General features: G+C 45.5%; 1 long non-coding RNA gene across 1 annotated transcript; it reads left to right on the top strand.

Annotated features, from left to right (window-relative positions):
* Positions 1-255: 255 nt before the first annotated feature.
* Positions 256-12,880, top strand: LOC142415167 (uncharacterized). The gene is made up of 3 exons (XR_012777306.1): positions 256-384; positions 12,578-12,686; positions 12,781-12,880. It is a non-coding gene; the product is annotated as an uncharacterized LOC142415167 (long non-coding RNA).
* Positions 12,881-20,239: the final 7,359 nt, after the last annotated feature.

Here is a 20,239-nt window from a genome sequence, read left to right as displayed (position 1 = left end):
TTATAAATAAGTAAAGCTGAATTTGGAAGAGAGGGAAAAATACCTCCTAAATTTTAAGCAAATGGGGAATCCAAAGGAAAAGATTTCCCCAAGGTTTAAGCCATTATTCCTTTGATGGGAAGTCACAACTAGGAGTTGTTCAGGCACCAGGGGATGTATTTAAAGTACAGCTCTGCACAGTGTAGTGTGAAAGGTGCCTGCTAGCCTTACTATTTCTCTTCCTCTATTAATGAGAAATGTTTGCTTACAGAGCAAGAAGAGCACTCTGACTGTCTGCCCAGCCTGATACCCTGACCACAAACTGCAGGGTCATGTCCCTCTTGCCTGTGTGTGACAACCCCCCTTTTCAGACCTCAGCTCACACTTGAAATAAACTTCCTCAAGGTAATTGTAGTTCATAATTTGTTTTTGGAAGAGGCTTTCAGTATTCACATATTTCTTTCCAGCAGTAGATGGCAGCAATTTTCTTAGTCCTAATCTGATAAGGTCTCTATGTTAATGACTGTAAATTAATGTCTTTTAAAAGGTAAAGGCTTCAGTTGCCCTTTTCAGCAGTCATTATTAACTAAGATGTCATCCCTGCTGTCCTCCAGTTAGTCCAGTGCTGGGCAGCAGCAGAGACCGGTGCCTGAGCCTTCCCGTCCTGTGCTTGTCTTCTGAAAAGCCCAGCCAGCACCAGGGATGCTCGCTGCCTCAGTCTCCGTGCTGGCGAGGCAGCGTGGGACCAACAGCCAGCCGAGCTGGCCCCTGGGCTCTCAGCCATCAGTGGTGCCACCAGGCACCAGCTCCTTTGGGGTTGTACTTTGGGGATAACACAGGTGTGGGAAAACATCTGGGCCCACATCCTTGCCTTCAGCTAGGAAGGGAAGTAAATACCTTGGCAAATAATGAAGTACAAAAAACTTATGATGAATGACTAGTTAAACAAAGTCTGAAGAAAAAGAAAAGAGCAGAAATGATCCGGCTCAGAGATAATCAATCTGTGTGTGTATTACTCTAAGCTGACTTTTCCCCCTCGTACATGCTATACATGTATTTCCAGAAGATGGTCATTAAGAGACTCATTTTTAAATGAAATATATGTGATCAGTATAAAGGTTTGCAACAAGAGAGAGAAGACGTGAGAAATAAATTGAGCAACATTACTATGTGAATCTAAAATATAATGGCTCCTGTTATATGCGCATAGAAATAATGATGTTGAAATTAGGAAAGCTTCATCAACTTTAAATGAATAACTGATCTCCAGTGGACAGAGAGAAAACTGATTTTAATGATTGTTTTAAACTAACATTTGGTGTAATAAATGTTTAATGCATTTGTTCTAAAACAATTAACTGCAGTGCCATGTCTTATTCATGGCACAAACACTGTTTCTATTCCGCGGTTTCTCTATCCTTTCTCAAAGTCTACAGTAAGTTGGGATTTTTAAAGTTGATGATCCATTTCAGAATGTCTGATAAATATACCCCCTACTACTGCTTTTGATGATGTGTCTGATTGATTTGGCTGTGTCATGTGAAATGCAAGTGCAAGGCCAAGAATGAGACAAATTTATAATTGGGTAATTGTATTAAAACCATATTAAGCTCTGTTCACCCTGAAACATTGCAGGAATTATGACCTGCAGCTTTGCAGTCACCTGTGTTCCATTTCTAGTTGCGTATTAGGAACCCACATGCTATTTTACATTTTAAAATATGCCTGTGGTATAATACAGGCAGGTGAAGGAGACTGACCTGCCCAAAATCAGAAAGAGAATTAGAAAGAGATGGGCAGGGGGGAAGAGAAGGATCCTTGAATAACCTGGGCATCATCACCACCGCAATCATTGTGGACAGCTGACCTACTAGCAAGGGAGGTAAAACCTTTTCCTTAATCATTACAGGAAATCAGGTGTAAGATCTGAGCTTGTGGGAACTGGTAAAAATGCTCTTGCCTGCGTCTTGGGTAAGTGACTAGTTCTAATGTTATGCCCTTAATCAAAGAAGAACAATCAAGGGCTGCCTACTGTCCTCTAATGCCTTAAGGAACTCCTCCATCACTGTTTTTTGCTCTTTTACTCTGGCTGCTTTTATGTTCTCCCAAGTGTACTCAAAGGGTGAGAATGCTCGTGGGACTGGACTTTCACTGGTGAAGCTGCTTGTCTACTTCCAAGTGCTCCTTTTGACCTTGCCCTGTTTCCCCTGCTGAAAAGGTCACATACACAGTGAGCAGAGCTATTGTAGAGCCACCTTTATGCCTATATAGCAAACAGCCTGCCTTTTCCTGGGGTAACAGGGCCATTTCACAGCAAACTGTTCCCAGCAGAGAAATGCAGGCAAACAAATATGCCTGTCTGTTTCCAGGGGCTCTCACAGACTGTCCAGCTTAGAGCAGGGAGGTGAGCGGGAGGCAGCCCCTGCGGCACAGGGCAGAGGGCTCCTTTAGGAGGAGGTGGCTGGGAGGATGCAGAGCAGGAATCCTCTGCCAGGTGGGAGGAGAGGGATGAGCTCGGGCACTGGAATGGCTTGTCCTGGCACTCGTACACAGCTGGTGTGAGCAGAAAGCAGCAGAGGTTGTGAGGACCAGGCTGTTGTGTCTAAGTCATTTAGGTGCTTTGATTTTTACCTTCTAAGTGAGATTTAGACTTTTTATTTATCTGCTTGACGCTTCTGAAATGTTCTCTCCCTGATGACATTACCAATATGGGCACTTGCATTTTCTGGAAACAGGCCATTTAATACCTAATACATTCTTCCCAGGGCCTGGATTGGAGTGATTTTGGTCACTGAAATGCTTCATGCTTTGAAGTGATTGCTACAGGTGAGTATGGGTCTGTGCTTGTCTTCTCCTTGATGGCTCAGCAGGCAGGTTCCTCCCTAGAGTCCCGAGCTTTTCTGCCCCTTGCTACTGCCAGCACTGTTGTTCTTTGGTATGTGATGGTCTAGTGCTGTTTTTTGACCACATGCAGATGTAGATGCTGTGAAGGGTTTGTTTGTAGCTTCATGGTAAAGGTTGCACAGGGTTCTGTGACAGCAGGGACCAGCTCCCTTTGTGGGGGATGAAATGTAAGTGCTCTCGTTATCAAACATGCACCACGCTCGCACCGAGCACAGGCTGCATCTGCTGGGAAGTTGAAAGGCAATGAGTTTGCGTTAGACAAGTAAACTTGCAATACGAATTCTCCCTCTCCGAGATCCCTGTATCCCTCATGATGCAGTCCTTTGAGCAAGGACTGCCATGTACTACATGGCTGTGTAGCTTATCACAATAGGACTCTGGCTTGGCTGATGCCTCTAGATACCAGCATGAAATAAATATTAATAACACGGGAGCTTCCCTGCTTACTATATTCCTGTTTCAGGCCACCTTATTACTGCTCCTTTGCAGCTGGAGAAATGGATGCAAAATCATCTTCTCCTTTCAAATAAGGCTAGAGCTGAAAGTGAAAGGGGGCCAAAAAGGGCAGCTGAAATAATTACAGGCATAAGGGGACTTTCATTTGAGACAATATTAGGCAAGATAAAACCCACTTAATTCTAAGAGCAGACTAATAAACAGGAGTGTGACAGAAGGATGTATAATAATGAATGGCACAGAGAGGGTCAGCAGGGTTATTCCTCACTGTGTGTTTGCGGTATACAAAAGGGATGCTCAATGAAACTCAAAGGTGACAAGCTTGAAATGGATAAATTATTTTTTTTTTATACTGTGCAAAACTTAACCTGTAGATCTCAATTCCACAAGATCCTGTGTTGTTATGAGATATATTTAGGTACAAAGCTGATAAGGATTTTACATGCCACACTTATTAGATCTATTCAGTTCATTTAAAAGCAATTTAACTTAATGTTTTAGCTAGAAATCAGAGGAGGCTGTGTTTCACAAGCAGGCAACTTCCTTCAAAAATCTTATAAAACATAAAGTGAAGACTATACCAAGAACAACATTTAGCTTTCAAAACTATATGTCTTTCCCTTATGTCTGCTAAGAGGTGCTAAGCAGCGTAAAGGTTGATGAGGCTTATTTTAGACCATGTGCTCTGAAAAGACTGTGCAGGCTCAGAAATACTGAATTTGCAATTGTTTTTTATACTTTCCTTGGAATCAGCTAGCTTAAGAAAGCAAGCTCCCTGTTTTTTCTGATATAGCAAGTGTTTTACTCTCTTTATAAGAGGAGATTGTGCCTATCTAACGGAGAGCGTACTTTGTATTTGGGATACAGATGATGAAATTCTCATTCCCGAGGCAAAAAAGAACCTGCCTTTCCTCTAGTTCTGCTCACTTGATTGAGTTGCCAAAACTCACCCTTTCCCCCGTTGGAAAGGGAGCCGACTGGAAAATCTGTGCTGAATGCAAACATACTGTACTAGGTGGGGTGGTTTTTTTTTGCTTTTATTGCTTTTAGTTTTTGTTGTTGCACTTGATGTTTATTTTTGCTTTCTAGTACTCGCTAGAAGATTCTCACCACTGGAACAAAAGTGATGGAAATATTTAATGCATGACATTATTTATCTTTAGGTAGTAGTGGAAGTAGGATAAGTGACTGCAGATTTTACTTTGTTGTAAAATTGATTACATCTCTTTTGCATGCTTCATATTATCTGGGGGGATTTCAGTCACGCATATAATTTAGTTACCTTATGGCACTGAGTCACACCTGCGACTCTGGAACCTGAGAGAATTGAATAGGTTTAGTGCTAACTCGGCAGAGTAAGGATGAATTCCATATAGATGGAGAAAAGTAGGTTGAGCTGCTTGATGCAGTGTGCATTGACTCCTACAAACCCAGGGCTAGATTCTGATCTCGGTTACATTAGCGCTGACTCCACTCAATAGTTACAAAGGAAATAGCCAGGCCTACCAGGTGTATTCATTTAGGCAGGCAAAAACTGTTGCTGCCTTTTGCCTATTGGTTTGGATGATGATTACCAGATTTGGATACTGGACTACCAGACATGAGACATCCTGGACAGATGGCCACTGTGCGTGTTAAGCAAATCTGTAGCTTGGATAACTGTGCTGCATGCGTTCGCTGTGTCCCATGTGGGATATTGTGAACATACCGCTTCGGACTGCCACTGTTGGCAAATCTGGACTACAGTCTGATTCAAAGCCCTCCTGTATCAATAGCACTCCAGCAATGCAACTGAGTTCTGAATCTGGCCATTTCTAAAGGTACCTTTGAGGTTTGATAATGTTGATAGGCAATTCCTCATTGCACTGAAAAGCAGAATTGATGGCTCTCTTCTTATACATGGAGGATCTGATTTGCCAGGAGCATAGCCAGTAATTCGAGGGAAGTGATTATCCTTTTCTGCTCAGCACTTGTTGGATGGCATTTTGAATACTGTGTCCAGTTTTGGGCCCTACGATTCAAGAAAGACGTCAATAAACTGTAGTGAGTTTAGCGGAGGGCCCCCAAGATGGCTCGGAGCTGGAGCACTTGCCCTAGAGTGAAAGGCTGAGGGAGCCAGGCTTGTTCAACCTGAAAAGAGATGGCTTTGGGGAGACCCAGTAGCAGCCTCTCGGTACCTATGAGGAAGCATCAAGGAGACAGCCAGGCTCTTCAGAGTGGTGTGTGGTGGAAGGATGAGAGACAGTGGACATAACTTCAAATAAGAGTGGATATAAGGGAAGCTTTTTTCCCCCATGAAGACAGTGAAGGTGTGAAACGGGCCGAGGGAGGTTCTGCACTCTCCTTGGAGTTTGTCAAGACCCAATGGGATCTTGAAAGCCCTGAGTAAACTTGTCTGATCTCATGGCTGACCCTGATTTGAGCAGGGGGTTGGACTAGAGACCTCCTGAAGTCACTTCTAGCCTGAATTGTCCTATGGTCCTAAGCAATTTACATTCCTGTAGGGTCTGCAACCCCTGGGGAGTCTGTGTCACAGTGGGCCAGGCTGTGCTCGGTGGAGGGCAGGAATCCGGCCCTGTCCGGAGGATCTTTGGCATTTGTAGCTTGGTGTGAGCTGCTTACATCTCAAAAGTCTCTGGTCTCATATCTGTGGTGTCACTAAAACACCAGCTAGTGTGTAAGAAGAAAGGCTGTACATCCTGACCATATGTTGCATAAACTTTATTCCTAAATCTTCTTCCTGGGTTGCATCTTATGCTGGGGGTCAGAACCATTAACACATCTGGTGAATTCTTCCCTCGAGTGTTTGATACTAAATTTTTTCCAGTCACGTAACACCTTTGTAGCTGAGAAGATGCAAATAATGATCCAGAGATATTCACTGTAAGCTAGCAGTTTATTTAGCTTCATCCCATTAATACAATTAAATCTGAGATGATGATCACTGATCACTGCACAGCTTCACAGGAATGCCTGGGCATTTGTGGTAAAAAGTTTATTTTCTCTGACAGGGTTTGGATGAATGCAATAAAACTGAATCCTGTCCGTCTCTGGAGATTTCTGGTGCAATCACTGAAATCCGTGTGTAAACTAGTAAAGAACCTGGTCTTCCAGTTTATTCTGAGTGAGGAACTCTAGCTGCAATACTAGTGCAGTGCTTACTTCTAAAGCTATTGTAGAGCTAAATTTTGGTCAATGAGACTCCTTCAGTCCCATAGAGACCTTTGAACAGAAAGTTATTGTACTTTTTGTAGCTTTTTTTTTTTTTTTTTTGTAAGGGGGAAATAATCCCACAGGTGCTTAGGAAAATAAAACAAGAACCAGATGAAGAGCAGGAAAGGTGAAATGCCAAATGTCTCAACCAGTCCTGCTTAGTACCGAACACGGGCATCTATTGAATACAGAAGGCAACAGAAATAACTCTGGTGTTTGTTTTACAATCAGCTAGTTTACACAGAGGACCAGCAGGGGAATTCAGTGCGCTGGCATTGTTGGCCGTTTTAATTTTCAAATGCAGCTGAACAATCAATTTTGATCATCAGTCTTACTAACGTTCTTACTAAATACAAATCAAGTCATTCAAAGGACTTGGGTTTGCATCTAATTATTAAAATCACTGTATTGGAAACCACTTTTCACTCCCAGTTTTGAATCTTTTGCTACACGTGAGTCACGTCACCCAAAATAGCCATCCCACGGAGTATCATCTAACCCATCTGGTAGTGCAAATAGTTGAGGGACTCAAAATAACAAGAAAATTGTTTACCTTTCTAAATAGGATATGGAATGACTTTCTTGCCTCTTTACAGCAGCTCTAACATTTACACAAACTTGTTAAGCTGCTTAGAGAGAGGATTGTTTGTCCAGGTAATGCTTCTTTCAGTAAGTTAAGCTGCAAGGAAAGCAGCTGCTTGACTTCATGGAATTTGGGGGATTCTGGAGAAATTGCCTCTGGGAGAAATTTAAATAAATTAATGGAGAGCTTCTGATTTCTTTCCTTCTCTGTCTTTATTTTAAGCAAGTTATTCCCTTTCTACACAGATGGGTCTGTGCAACACTCATAAGGAAGTAATTTAATTATGTAAGGCTGCTCCAGGTAAATATTATTTACCGATGGGTGAAAAATTCTGGATTATACTAATTTGCCAAGAATAACCTCCTTCTTTTCACTCTTGGCAGAGAGGTGTTTTTAGTCGTCATCAAGGTAAGCTGCAGATTGTATACTCCTGTCTGCGTCTTTTTACCCATTTTGACTGTTTTCTTTCTTTGTGATTTTTAAATGGTAACCCTGCAGGCACTGTGCACATAATTGAAGTAAGCAATCTGCTTGTTTATCCCTGTTTTCCATTAATTAGACACATGCAATCTAAATTTCCTACTGGAAAACATGAGATGACATGCTAAGGGGCCAAATCTGCTTTCCCTTACAAGGCTGAACTGCCAGCGTTGGAGGAGACGTCTCCAGAGCAGGGGCACAGCCGTGTTTGTAGCCATCTCAGCTTGGGCTGGACAGTGAGCAGGGGCTGAACAAGTCGCACTGGAAGAGGCTGGAGGAGTAACCCGCGAGGCCCCTACCCTCAGCAGCGCCTGGGTGAGCCTTCATGTCCTTCAAGTTTGCTGCAGGCTGGATGCGCTGGAAGGCAAATGCACGTCCACAGGACACGGTGAAGCCATGGCGTTGTCCCTGGGCAGTGTGAAATGGTGCTCCAGGAATTTCACGCCCTGCCTGAGCCGGGCTCACAGCTGCATTGATGTGGCTCCCGGATGCTTTTCTGTAGTCAGATTTCTTTTTTCCTACTTTGTTCACTGTTGACCTAGTGGCTCAAATCTTCACTTTTATAAATAACCAAGGTGCAACCCCTAACCTGAATAGTTACTTCTGACCTACGGCAGCACAGATAAGGCCTAAAGGTACTGCTATACTGCTATTTGCTAAGGGATCTCTATGGTTCCCAGAGACAATTTTATTCAGAAATGGCCCAGCTCTGCACTGGCCACATATTCAAAACGGGCTAGTGATCAGCTGTCAGGTTCAGCCAAGAAGTGAAGAATCTGCCAAGAGTGAACTTCCTAAGAAGAACTCGAAGAGATCTTGTGCTGGTTTTGGCTGGGGTAGAGTTAATTTTCTTCACAGCAGCTAGTACAGGGCTGTGTTTTGGATTTGTGCTGGAAACAGTGTTGATAGCACAGGGATGTTTTCGTTCCTGCTGAGCAGTGCTTACACAGGGTCAAGGCCTTTTCTCTTCTCATCCCACCCCACCAGCGAGGAGGCTGGGGGGGGGGCACAAGGAGCTGGGAGGGGACACAGCCGGGACAGCTGACCCCAACTGACCACAGGGACATTCCACACCGTATGGCGTCATGCTCAGCGTATAAAGCTGGGGAAGAAGAAGGAAGGGGAGGACGTTCGCAGTGATGGCGTTTGTCTTCCCAAGTCACCGTTAGGCGTGATGGAGCCCTGCTTTCCTGGAGATGGCTGAACACCTGCCTGCCCATGGGGAGGAGTGAATGAATTCCTTGTTTTGCTTTCTTGCGTGCACGGCTTTTGCTTTACCTATTAAACTGTCTTTATCTCAACCCACGAGTTTTCTCACTTTTACTTTTCCAATTCTCTCCCCCATCCCACGGGGGAGGTGGGGGGGAGCGAGTGGCTGTGAGGGGCTTAGTTGCTGGCTGGGGTTAAACCACAACAGATCTTCATGTAACAGGCAAAAGCAAACTGTTTTCAGCCTGCCCACAAATGAGAAGGGAGGAGAGGGAATAGCCTCAGCTCTAGTGTGCAGAATGGCAGGTAAGTGGAGAATTTCATAAAGGAATGGGTCACTGAAAATTGAGCTCTGATGTAAGTCCTGAGGCAATCATAAGGAAAATCTTTGGAACTAGAAGAAACTAGTACTGTTTTTTGAGGTGGTTGTCTTGTAGCAAGGACACCAAGCTGGATGAATATCCCCAAGGTATTCTGCTGCTCCTGGAAGTGACAGGAGATACTCAGTCTCTCCTTCCCAGTTTGTGCAGGATCAAGTGCTGTTTTAAGCATCCTGGCTGTGGTAACTGAGTAGCCTGCTCTCGGGCACTGGTGTCTGGGTGAAGAGCCTGTAGGGAGGGGTCTCAGCTGCGCAGGAGACCTCGCTGCCTCCCGGCAGGGTCGGTGGGCTCGGACACTTTGGTCTGGATCCGCCGACGGACAAAGCTGGGCGATGTGCCTCTGTGCTTTGTGAGCCTGGGCTCACTGCTTTTTACTGAAAGGGATAAGTAAGTGGTTCTTTGAAGCTGATGGCCTCTTTTGTCTGTGTATATATGCCATAATCCCATTGCAATCCTGTAACAACCTCCCTGATGTCGGCCTGGCCTTGTACACACATTAATGAGCTATCGCATACTAACTTCCCGCCCAGCCCACACCCTCTTCCCTCTTGCCTCCCCTCTGTTGCTCTGAATCATTTTTCTTTTGCTTGCTTGTTGCTTGCCTGCAGTGATGGGTGTGTGCCCTTTTGCTCACTGGGAGTCTGGCAGTAAATCATACGTTTGCTTTTTTTCTTTTTACATTCTGGAGCAGCTGCTCTGATTAGTTTGAAGCAGAATAAAAGACCTATAAATGGGGAGGATCCTGAAGGTAAGTACTTTACTGTGGACTTAATGTCAAGGTACAGTACACATAGTAGCTTTTACAGGGACCATTTAAAAACTGTTATCCACTGTATATTTTAAGGGCAGAACATAATTCAGACATCTGATTGACTGCCCTTGAATGTTGATTCTTGCTCTACAATTTTTATTTTTAATAAACCTTGATCTGAGAACTTTTGAGAAGTTATATTGCGTTCATCACCTTTAGTGGATTACTTCTGCTGTCTGAGTTGTGCCAGATTTGTGGTGACAATAAGGCAGGGGAAGGAATGCCAAGCTCTATCAGAGGAACAGTGGAAAAGTCACTCCTGTAAATTTGAGGACTGCTTAAGGATTGCCTTCCCTTTTCACTGTCGAAAGTGTTATTTCTGATATTTCCCCTGGTTCTGATTACTCCAGGGAGGACATGATTCAGTGATCTCAGATCCCCGCAGAGACCATGACACCGTGTTAGTCCCTCTCGCAGGAATGGGGAAATGACAGTGACCTCCAGGGTACCCTCAATAGGCGAAGCATTGCCATTCTGAAGCACTGAGTCCAGGGATTTAACACAAGGATTTAGGAAGGGAACTGGACTTGAAATGTACTTCAGAAAGCTGTCAATCAATGGTCTGTAGCTTTCAAGTCAGACTGTTGCTCTTGAATGTATTGTTGCAGTAGTCTTTAAACTGAGTCTTCCTCACCGTATCTCTAGTAAAATTATGGTGCTTCCTATAACCCTTTTCCTGCCCCTGTTCCCATCTGCGCCCAGACGCAGTCTCTGTGTTTCCCTTGGTTTTTGCAGAGTTCCATGTTTGACCAAGTCTGTCTTCATGCCTCCAGAGAAGTGTTATTGGGTTTGTTGCATGGGGTGGGGGGTTTGAGCAGCTCCTGCAACCAGAGGGCTTTTAATAAACAACCTCTCTGGGGCTCTCCAGATATGCTGATCACCAGAATCCTCCCAAAAAGCATGATTTTCACCCAATTTTACACCTAATCTGCTTCCACTCCTTCTCTTACGGTCATGAGAGATGCTGACCGGGGTTTCTCCACCCGTATGCACTCTGTGCTCCACTTCTCAGTTGTTTTTATCATGTTGCCATCACCCCCCCATTTCACACAGCTGCTTTGACTCCTCTCCATGCTGTTCCCTACCTCAGCAAAGAGCTCCCTGTTTCCCAACCCCTGCCCTTTTCTTGAGTCTTGGGACATGTCCCCCTCTCAGAAGGTTTCGGTCCGTAGGGTTTACGCTGCAAAGGGGGTTTCTTTGGATCTTATGAAGTGCTTGAAGTCAATGCTGTGATTCTGCTACTTGAGCTGAGGCTGTCTCTGATGTGCCCACTCCAAAGCTGTGGTTATTTAAATTCCAAGGCAACTGACATGTCTGCTCTGCTCAGGCAACTGGTGCTGTACATTGCTTTCCAAATAGTGGCTTCTTTATTTTGGAAGTAAAAGAGGTGCCTATGGCCCTAAGCAGTTCGATGGAAGCTGCACACTGGAGGTTTGATGGAGGTAGAGGCTGGAGAGCATGGGCAGTATGTGCCTGCATGGAGCAGACATACCTATGCACTTGTCTCCCACCCGTTTTCTGCCAGGGAATATTAATACAAGTAGTTTCCGCATGCATGTTCTGTTTCCTTTAAGACAGGGTATAACTCTAGTGTGCTTGACATTTCCAAGTACTGGCATTTTTACATAGGTAAGAAACCTTCAAGTCTGAAATACACTAAACAGCTTCTTACAGAAATTCAAGCCAATTTTAGAATATTACCATGTTATCACAAGCCAAAAGTATTGGCAATCAAAGGTGTTTTTGAAGCCGTTAGCTCCAGTTCCACTGACTTGTTTTGGTTTTTTGTCTTTGATAACGCCCATTGCTTTTGAGGAAATGAACTCACTGACAGCTTGGAGGGCAGGACTGGCTTAGGCATAGTGAAAAGAACTCAAAATGCTTGTCGTGGTTTAACCCCAGCCAGCAACTAAGCCCCACACAGCCGCTTCGTCACTCCCCCCCGGTGGGATGGGGGAGAGAATTGGAAAAGTAAAAGTGAGAAAACTCGTGGGTTGAGATAAAGACAGTTTAATAGGTAAAGCAAAAGCTGCGCACGCAAGCAAAGCAAAACAAGGAATTCATTCACTCCTCCCCACGGGCAGGCAGGTGTTCAGCCATCTCCAGGAAAGCAGGGCTCCATCACGCCTAACGGTGACTTGGGAAGACGAATGCCATCTCTCTGAATGTCCTCCCCTTCCTTCTTCTTCCCCAGCTTTATACGCTGAGCATGACGCCATACGGTGTGGAATGTCCCTTTGGTCAGTTGGGATCAGCTGTCCCGGCTGTATCCCCTCCCAGCTCCTTGTGCCCCCCCCCAGCCTCCTCGCTGGTGGGGTGGGGTGAGAAGAGAAAAGGCCTTGACCCTGTGTAAGCACTGCTCAGCAGGAACGAAAACATCCCTGTGCTATCAACACTGTTTCCAGCACAAATCCAAAACACAGCCCTGTACTAGCTACTGTGAAGAAAATTAACTCTACCCCAGCCAAAACCAGCACAATGCTGTATCTAAAGCCACTGTTCAGTCTTTGAATCTGAGATTAAATAATATCCCTTTATTTCCATAAATGTTTCTCTTCGCAGATGTACTGGGAGAGGGGAATTCAGTGCTTTAGAATGCATGGACAACAGAGGATGACAAAGCCTGAAAACAAATGTCCTGAAAAGTGTTTGTTACCAGGCATTAAAACAGGTAAGGCTGGAAAAAGTATTTTAGCATAGCTTTTCTTTGTTGACTGCTGCCAGTATGTTTGACTGCTTTTTTTTTTTTCTCATCTCATTCATAGGATATGGTCACTGATGCTTAAAGAGACCTTGAAATATTGACATCAGAATTGAATTACTGATGTGATAAATTAGAGGACTACTCAAACAGGTCATGCTGGAACAGCCTGCCAGGTGAACGGGTGGATGTGCAGGTGTGTAAGTGTGGAGTACCTTTTTCTTGCCAAACGTGTTTCATGATGTATACCTCAGAAAAACGAAGGAACCTCTTTTCTGCTAAATACTATGTTGCATAAAAGCTAGAGGATCTTTATGCCTACGTTTGCCCTCGAAGTGAAGCGAGGTCTTGAGAAAGGGTCTTGGCACGTGAGCCTCTTCGCCATGCCTCTGGCCTCTAGGGCTGTGCTCGGAGGAGCCAAGCCAGACTCCTGCAGCTCCCCTCTCCAACCCTCCCCACCTGGAGCTTGGCGTGGGCTGCCCTAGCTGGGAGCTGTGCTGCTGCGGCTGCGCAGCGCGGGTCATTTAACACGCTTGGCTCTTTCTACGCTCTCTGGCAGGCCCATCAGCAACTGCAGCATGTGAGTGTGCGGAGCCAGGGAGGACCCTTGTGCAGACGTAAGTGGGAACAGCGAAATTCTCCTTTTCTGCATGTCAGGCTAGCCCGGTGCTTCAACTGGAGTTGAAGTCCAGTTATCTTTTTGGGAAGCAAAAGAATCAAACTCTAGAATTTAACCTTGAAATTTACATTTTAGTAATGGTGCTGGTCAACTTGGAAAAGAGACACTTGTTTACAGTATGATCCAGGTATGTAGGTTTAATACATGATTTATCTACCTGTGAACAAGGACATGAAACAACACTTAAAGTTGATTATTATTATTTTTACCACATTTCTCCACTGCCCTGAAACTCCATTTCATTTTCATCTGAAACAACATTTTTCTTTTCCTTTTGCCAACTGACCTGGAAAATCCATTATTCAACTAAATCTAAGCTACCCCAAATATGTGTAGCTTCTGTCCAGAAAAGTAATTTGCATTTTTTTGCCATCAGTCCAGAGTTTCAGACCATTTGTTGTACCATTCCCTTCATTGTTATGATTTGCTCTGTTCTGTGGCCTGAAATACGATAATCTGAGCAGAACAGAAATGCAAAATAGGAAGATTTTTACAATCAGATTTAAAACTTCTATTGCTTGCTACAAACACAAGTAAACAAAGTGCTGTATTGATTTCTTCTTTTCTAGAAGCACCAGCAAAAAATGGAGAGGGGAAAAGAAATCTGTAATAGAAAAACATATAAGATCAACATCAGTATTTGTCGATTTCTAAGTTTTATTTCCTTTTACTTTTTAAACTAGTTTTTTCAAACCATCCACTTGCAGAAATTTGCATTTTATGAGGACAAAGTTACAAAATATGATGAGATAGTTTTAGGTAACTTACCTCTTCTTCCTCAGCTTGTGGCATCTAAAACTAACTGTGCTTGTCATCTTTTCAGTAATTTCTTATCATTGAAGTTAAAATATAATCTAAGTTTGCACCAAATGAGCTGTTCCAAGATGAGTTTGCCAAACTCTGTATTGCAGTGGGATTTCTGCAATTATGATTAGATACTGCCAAACAAAAATGATCTGTGGAATACAAGTGAATCCAACGTTGATAAGCTTCTCTAAATCCCAGAAGAGGTTAGAAGAAGCACAACTTGCATTTCATCTTTTGTCTCTGTGTCTCTGCCAAGCACAGTTTTGCTGGGAGATACCGCACAACTGAAAGGGGATGAAGGGAGGAGAAATGAGGGGCTGATGGAGGATTTCTCTATTATTAGGGGCTGATCTGCTTTAGTATGTTTTTTGGTGCTCACCAGAGGTCTCAGAAGTGCTGGATCAATTGTTTGTGTAGCTATGTCCCATCCAGAGGACAGAAATCACCAGTACGAGAGTTTCTGTGTTTGTGTGCGCTAATTATTTTTACCCCCCCCCCCCCGCCTTTTTCTAGCTGATTATTGGTTCTCCCACCAAAAAGTGAAATAAACAGTCAAAGGCAGTATTTGTCTTAGTCTTGTCTGAGAAATTCCCAATGGGAAGTGGAAGCATATTTCCACTATCTGTTAGTGGATTTTACATTCCTGCTCCACAAACTATTCTGCACATGAAAAAAAGCTCTCCATTTGAGCAGTTTCCCTAACAAGCTTCATAGCTGTTTGCTGGATTAAGGCAAAGTTAGGATTGTGTTTGATTTTAATTAATCCCAAACAGTGCTTCCATTTCTGCTGTTGGCCAGTCAAGAGAGACAGGTAAATAGTCAATATGCTGTACCTTTTTACTCTTTTACAGAAATATAATGCCTACTGCATGAAGATGTTGCCTCTGCTGTAAGCCTGTCGTGTTATTCTTTGGGGAAGGGAATTCTTATTTTCCAATCCATATACTTATGTAAAGCAGTCACTCCTCTTACACTCTGTACATGCAAAATGCTTAATAATTTTATCTTCAGCTTTCAAGCATAAAAGCGAGAAAGTTGCCCTATTCCAAACTTAACTACTTGTGTATGTTGTTGGTATCAAACAAGATTACTGCTTGGAAGATAGTGCATTTATCTTTCACTTGAAATAACCCAGGAGAATGTCAGATGCAAAATGATTTTTGAAATCTTGGCATTTACTGCTGCTTTATACTGTCTGTGTGCAACTTCAGTCAACAGCAGTGACATTACTGTGCGAGTCCCTCCAACTGAAGGGAATTGGCACCCTATTAAAACTCCCTCTTTGCAGAGCTGAACTGGAAATATGTTACTATGCAGCTCTGTGTTTATCTGCTGACAAGTGGTGATCAGAATCATGGCTGCTACCAGCCAGCCAGGATTCTCTCCTTGTCAGTTTATTCCTTCCTGTAGCTAATCCTTCATCCGGTGTTATCCGGCTGCCGATGTCCTCCTCATTCCTTTCACAACAGGCTCTCTTTGCTTTGGCTTTTGTCCCATGTAAACGCAGCCCTGCCAAGTCTTTCTGTGATGAGCTCCCTTCCATGCTCTGCTGTTGCAGCATCAGCATCTCACACCCTTGTGGATCAGCGCTTCCGCCTCTCTCTGCTCCAGCAATGTGGGTGCTGCTGGCAGAGCAGCCTGCAGAGAGCATGGGGCCCTGGGCAGCAGGACGCAGCGGGGCTGGAGATGGTGGACGCAGCATGGGGGTGGGTGATGCTCTGCAGCATCTGCAGGTTTGCAGCCCTGCAGGTCTGTCATTGTCACCTGGTTTTAGGGAGGCTGGATGCTTGTGCCTGGCTGCAACGGCGTTATCTATCAGCTTTGCATCACTGCCTGCTGAAATTAATGGCTGGGAAGGGTTGATGGTGTTTTCAGAGAGATGGACTTAGCTTTCAGCCTTATTTCCTCTTGCTTAAGGTGGTCATTGCAGGGTCTCTTCTGAGCAGGAGCATACACACACACATGCATAGTTTCCATGCGTGGCCATATTTCCCAAAGATCAGACCTGAATCTGTGCTGTTATATACAAAAGACTAGACATAAAGTCAATAAATGGGACTTTACACAGCTGTAAATTCTCTCATCCTGTCATGTTCCCATTCAGGTAAGAAAGATGTGAGAATCATGTAGATTCAGAAGCAGAGGTTCATGGCAAGACTGGGGGTCTCCTGATCACGTCCATGGATGATGACCCCTTCTGGAACTAGCTGTGTTAGCGGTAGGGTTAATTAGGGCAATTTATGCCCCCCCAATTTACCCTATTCATGCTGGAGGGTGCTCACTTTGTACCCCAGCTCTGACAAGCAAACTGCTCAGGTGGGAGCTCTTTAATTTGTCCTATTTAAAGTCAAAACAAACCTATCTTATTTGACTGAAGCAGGACAGAGTGCAAGGTACTCAACCGGCAGATCCATTGATCCTTGGCAGGCGAGAAAAGAGCAGCTGGGAGGACAACCTCCGCTGGTGGCAGTCAGAAGAGGATGTTTGGCCACAATCTAATTGTAAGGGATGTGGGTGAGTCCATGGATAGATTGATTAAAATTGATTAAGGAAGTGTATCTGGGGACTCTGGCAAAGCTAACTGAAGTCAGTGGAAAAGAGTCTTTTTCACTGAATTCTCTGGCATTGGATGAAAACCCTAGAATACCCCATCATGGAAAAATTTGGAAAGAATTGAGAGATTTAACAAATCAAGGATTGGAGAACTAAATGGGATTCGAGGTGATGCATTCAGTTCCTGGCTCTCCACAGACTTACTGCTTGACATTGCCCAAGTTCATCAGTCTCTCTGGACATCGCTTCCTAGTATGGACAGGTATGACTGTGTGAATAATTTCTCTCTCTCTCCCATTTTTATTAGTGTCAACTGCATTATTGTCTCTTCTTTCTGTGTGTGTCTACAACGCACAGTGCACCTGGGATGTCTTACCTGGGGCCCCTAGCCTGCTTTATCACACATATTAAAAAAAAAGAAGGTCAGAAACAAAGGCCAAAACAGGTGTCGTTACTTCTTTAGTGGTACATCAGAAATTAGTGTAAGGCTTGGTGCATGGCAGGCTCTTCCTAGGGTTCCTCTGAAGGCTGATCTCTTCTGCTCTGTATTCAAGTCCACCATGTTCCTTTTTTCATTCCTATTGAGCCTACCTAAAGACTGACAGCTGTATATCATATTACTCTTGTCTGTGAAATGGATTATTTTCCACAATGGGCTGAGATGAGATCAGAATAAGGGAAATGAAATTAGTTTTTTAAAAAAATTCAGTCAGTGGTATAGTCCCCTCTTTTTTATGAACAGTATATACATTCATATAGTGTAGCATAATAATTAAGGTTTTTTAAACTTATTATAAAATGCTGAAGTATGTCTAATGATACTGCTTTATCTATTCATTTAAAGTTCAAATAGAAATGCAAGGTGTCATTAAATACAGCTTCACCTAACTGTATATTTCAAAGTCCATGGGGTGTTTTATTTCTAGGCTTTTAATCTTTTAATTCAGCTAAAAAGTTACTTTAGTAAGTGACTTGATAAATAATTTAAAAAATAGCACTTTTACACTGTAATCATGCCAGGAGAAATGAAAGAGTAGCTGGAGTGTCAGAGGTTATAAATTGCAGCAAAGGTATTAGCATCTTGGTGAAGAAGTCTATGTCACACGGAGAAGCAAGGTCTCCTGGCAACATATTGACTCTTTCTAATTAGTTCAAAGATTTATACAGGCAGTAAAAATGGGCTAGTTTATTGATTTTTGTCACATTCCTGCACTACAATAGTTTTGCTCATTTACTGTATGTAAGAATACCTTGTGTGTCCCTGAGCCCCCCCCATGGCTGGGACTGTGAAAAGTCGTTGCATTTGGTTGTTCTTGGCCTCACCTTGCAGAACAAAGCAGCCGTATGCTGTTCGTCCCCAGCACCTCCTCAAGTCAAAAGAGATTTTAAAGGATGGTTATACTCAGGGAAATGATTAAAAATGCTGCTATTTTTGTTGTCCCTGTATGACATCTACTTCAGATTTGCTTTGTTTATAGGTAACAAGACAATGTTTCTAATAGTCAGCTCTGCATATGCGATAAAGACCTGAAAGCAGAGCCAAGTGCTTCTTGGCTTTGACATCAATAATTGCAAAGATGCTGACACTGATGCGTAGCTGAGGTGGGCCCTGTGTGACTGAGCAGGATCTGGCTCTTCTCAGCTGCCCTGGCTTGGAGGGAGGATGCTGAGGGGACACTGACTTCTATGGTGAGGGTCTCCTGGGGGAGATGTGTCCCGTGACTGGCTGGACGCTGCTCGCGTGTTTGGGTTACGAGCTTCTCGCCTCTGTGTTGTGGTGTTTGCAGTCTCGCAGAGGTCACGTGCAGGAGTGACGATCGCACACCCTGTGGCACAGCACGAGTCAGTCCAAGCAATGGCACTGTAAAGTCATGTTGCTTACGTGAGTGTGAAGTGCACTTACAGAAATTTGGCCCATGATTTTTTTCCCTGTATCGCAGTTGCCTAACAAGACGGGGTCCTCCTATGAATCTGAGCAAAATGCAGAAGTAGATTATATTCTGCATAGAGCTATTCTAAGATATTTAAAAGTGAATAAAAAGCAGCACAGGGAAACTAAAAATAACACTACCATGCTGTAGAAAGCATGGATGTGCCATGTCAGAAGCAGAGTTAGGGAACAGAAACTTAACCTGGTCCAGTTCAAGGCAGTCTGGTTAAATTGGTGCTAATGATGGTATGAAAATGGGCGGTGGGCTTGAAAGCGGCTTCTCCCAGTTTAGTGCAAATGCTGTAACCCCTGGGACGAGCTGCACCTCTCTCCCCTGAAATTAAACTGATGCAAATTGTGCAGGCAGCCCGAGGCCAGAGCAGCGTTTGGGAACTGTCAGAGGAGGGGGAGAAAGGCCACCGGAGTTGGGGTTGTGCTCCAAGAGGTGTGTTCGTTTGTTCCCCTCCAGTGCCCTGGCCCCGAGCGTGGTGGGCGTACGCTGGCACCAGCTCGGGGCTGTTTCCATGCCGCCTTTTCTGACCTGAGCCTTGCAAGACCAGGTTTGAAGGTACTGATTCCTCCTTATACTTCTACAGCCCTTTGCTGACGCTCCCTCTGTTTCTCCGGACGTTTCTTGGCCGTTTCTTCTGCCGAGAGCAGGCCGACGTGCGTGGCCCCACGGCCCCTCGCTGATGCCGACAGCCGCTTCCCCGTCTGGGCTTTACGGGGCATTAGGGGCTTCGGCGGCGGCATTTTGCCACCCCAGGGCCCGGTGCAGAGCGGGGCTGGTGGGGGCTGGAAGCCTAGCGCTCGCCGCCGGTGCGGGCAGGTGGGGAGGCCCCGGGGCCCGCGGCGGTTCCCGGCCGGGGGCAGCGGGGCCGGGGGCAGCGGGGCCGGGGCGGTGGGCGGACGGGCAGCGGCTCGGCGCGGCCGCCAGGGGGCGCTGCGGCGTCTCTCTGCGCGGGGCGGGCGGGCGCACCTGCCGCGTGCGGGGCCGTCGGCGGCGGCGCGGGGGCAGCGCCGTCCCGCTCCGCTCTGCTCCCCTCCCTTCCCCTCACAGCGGCTCCGCCGCCCGACAGCCCCCAGCTGCTCCGCCGTAACTCGACGGGGGACAGCGCCCGCTCCTCCGCGGCGGCGGGAAGCCGCGCTCCGCGCAGACGGGCGGCCCGCAGCGGCACCGCCGGCCGCAGCTTCCACTGCCTCCGCGGCAGGGGCACACCCGCAGCCCGCCGGCCTCGGACGGAGCCGTGCCGGCATGGAGACCTAGAGGACAGCCGCCGAGGAGGTAAGCCCTGCCGCGCAGCGCTTCTCGCGGCAATTTGCTTTTTTAAAAAAAAAAAAAAAAATCTTCTCTCAAAAAAAGAAAAGTTTGGGTGTAACGAGTATCCCCTCGGTGCCGCCCTCGCCGTGCGCGGGACGGGGCTGAGGGGCGGCTGCTGCCGTGTCTCTCCCTCAGCCCGGGGGCGGCCGTGTGGCGCGGAGCCGGGACTGGCGGAGGGAGCCTGGGGACCCCGCTGCTGCTGGGGCGCTCCCGAGGGGCTCCCGGCAGGGACC

This window comes from Mycteria americana, chromosome 10 (assembly GCF_035582795.1).
Source record: "Mycteria americana isolate JAX WOST 10 ecotype Jacksonville Zoo and Gardens chromosome 10, USCA_MyAme_1.0, whole genome shotgun sequence".
NCBI classification, from domain to species: domain Eukaryota; kingdom Metazoa; phylum Chordata; class Aves; order Ciconiiformes; family Ciconiidae; genus Mycteria; species Mycteria americana.
This window is presented reverse-complemented; position numbering and strand designations above follow the sequence as displayed.